At 29.8% G+C, this 2,270-nt stretch overlaps 1 pseudogene; it reads left to right on the top strand.

Annotated features, from left to right (window-relative positions):
- LOC102502922 (alcohol dehydrogenase class-3-like) overlaps nt 1–139 on the top strand; it is a 2,870-nt pseudogene extending 2,731 nt beyond the window's left edge.
- The last annotated feature ends 2,131 nt before the right edge of the window (nt 140–2,270 follow it).

The following is a 2,270-nucleotide window of genomic DNA, read 5'->3' on the forward strand; positions in this document are numbered from 1 at the left end:
AAAGTTGGAGTCTGAATATATGTTCAAAAAGATAAAAGTTGATGACTTTGGGACTCACAATTTGTCAGTTGATAAAATTAAGGAAGCCTTTGAACTGATGCCTTCTGGGAAGAGCTTTTGAATTGTCATGAAGATTTAAATTAAAAAAAGAAAATATGTCCATCCTGTGCCTAAGTCTTGTGACTTGATGGTAACAACTGACAGGTGAGGCAGGAGGCTTTTCTGAGTTTATAGCCTGTTAGATGTTCAGTGACTATCCTAGAGAATATTTTTATTTTAATTTTGCCACTATGACAAGTAAAAATCAATTTTATTAGTGAAGATGAACATCTTTGTTTCTGTTATTTTATATTGGAATCTTGTGTGTGTGTGTTTGTTTTAATTCCATAAGGCACATGTACATGCATGAAAAAGAGAGGGAACCGGTCATGCCACAATCTTTTCTTTCTTTCTTTCTTTCTTTCTTTCTTTCTTTCTTTCTTTCTTTCTTTCTTTCTTTCTTTCTTTCTTTCTCTTTCTTTCTTTCTTCTTTCTATTTATTTTTTATTATCATCATAATCTTGTTTATATTACATTGGATTGCATATAATATTACAGTGTATTACATTACTTTTTCAAAAGGGATTGCCATGCATGTCAGTCAATACAGAGACATTAATCTCCCCACTTCATCATTCAATATCTTTTCAATGTTTTTCCCAATTATTGTTATTATTATTGTTCTAATTATTTATTTTTAAATGGTCAATCACTATTTCTCATTTTGCTTGTAAAAAGACTTTACCCATCATGAAATACTTCTCAGACCAATCCAGTTGAGAATACTATACATGCCATCATCAACAGGTAATAAGCCATATCTGTTTCCCACTAACGTCCTGCCTTGCTATTTGATCTCTTGCTATCTTCTAGAGAATAATGTTATGCATGTAATTCATGTATCTGTAATCAAGCCTAAGCCTAATAGTCATAAATCTGCTGGACTTGCCTTCACATAAATAACTGTTTAATTAAGGAATATTTTTACATAATAAAGTGATTTCTGCAAAAAAATAAAACAAGGAAAATTTTTTTAAAAAGTAATAACTCTTGAAACAAATAAAAATGGAAATACAATATACCCAAACCAATGAGATGTGACAAAAGTAAAAAACATCCCTTTATGATTTAGGTTTTTAACAAAATAGGTATGGAAGGCACATATCTTAATATAATAAAAGTCATGTATGACAAACCCACAGCTTAAATTACAGTAACCAGGAAAAAGTTGAAAACTTTTTCTCTAAACACTGGAATGAAACAAGGATATCCTCTTTCTCTGCTCCTATTCTACATAGTACTGGAAGTCCTAACCAATATAATTAGTCAAGAGAAAGAAATTAAAGGCATTCAATTTGGGGAAAAAGTTAAATTGTTCCTGTTTGCCTGTGACACAGTCATATACATAAAAAATCTAAAGAATCCACTAATAAATTCTTAAAACTGATAAATAAATTCAGTAAAGTTTCAGAATAACCATTTTTGTACAATAACTAACTGAGAAAGAAATAAAGAAAGCAATTCCACTAACAATAACCACAATGATAATAATAATAATAAAATACCTAAAACCAAGTCTAACCAAATTAAATTCTCTAACCTTGAAAGACCTCTATGGTGAAAATTATGCAAAACATTAATGGGACAAATAAATGTGGTATATTTTGAAGACATTTTATAGTTTTATCAACCAGACTAGGGAGAAATGTTCACCTGTTGGAATATTCATTTTGTAAGCTAAATAATGTGATTGAATGTATAAAAGAAAATGAAATAAAAAATGTGAAAAAAATACACAAATAAATGGAAGGATATACCACATTTATGGACTGGAAGAATCAGTATTGTTAAAATGCTGATATTATTCAAAGTGATCTACAAATTCAGCACATCCCTATGAAAATATCAGTGACATTCTTCAGAGAAATTTTTAAAAAGGCAATTAGATTTGTTTAAATTACAATAGACCCTAGATAGCCAAAGCAATTATGTGCACAAAGAAACAAGTTGGACCCATCATGCTACCTTACTTTAAAGTATATTAAAAAAAAGACAACATAATAACCAAAACTATGTGATACTGACACACACACACACAAAAGACTAATGGAACAGAATAGAGAACCCAGAAGTAAATTTACAAGCATACAACGAGCTGAGTTTTGACAAAGGCCCAAAGATAATTTAGTGAGGAAAAGAAAGTCTGTTCAGTAAATGGTACAGGAAAAATT

The sequence above is a fragment of the Tupaia chinensis genome, unplaced genomic scaffold, assembly GCF_000334495.1.
Source record: "Tupaia chinensis unplaced genomic scaffold, TupChi_1.0 Scaffold142864_1, whole genome shotgun sequence".
NCBI lineage: Eukaryota > Metazoa > Chordata > Mammalia > Scandentia > Tupaiidae > Tupaia > Tupaia belangeri.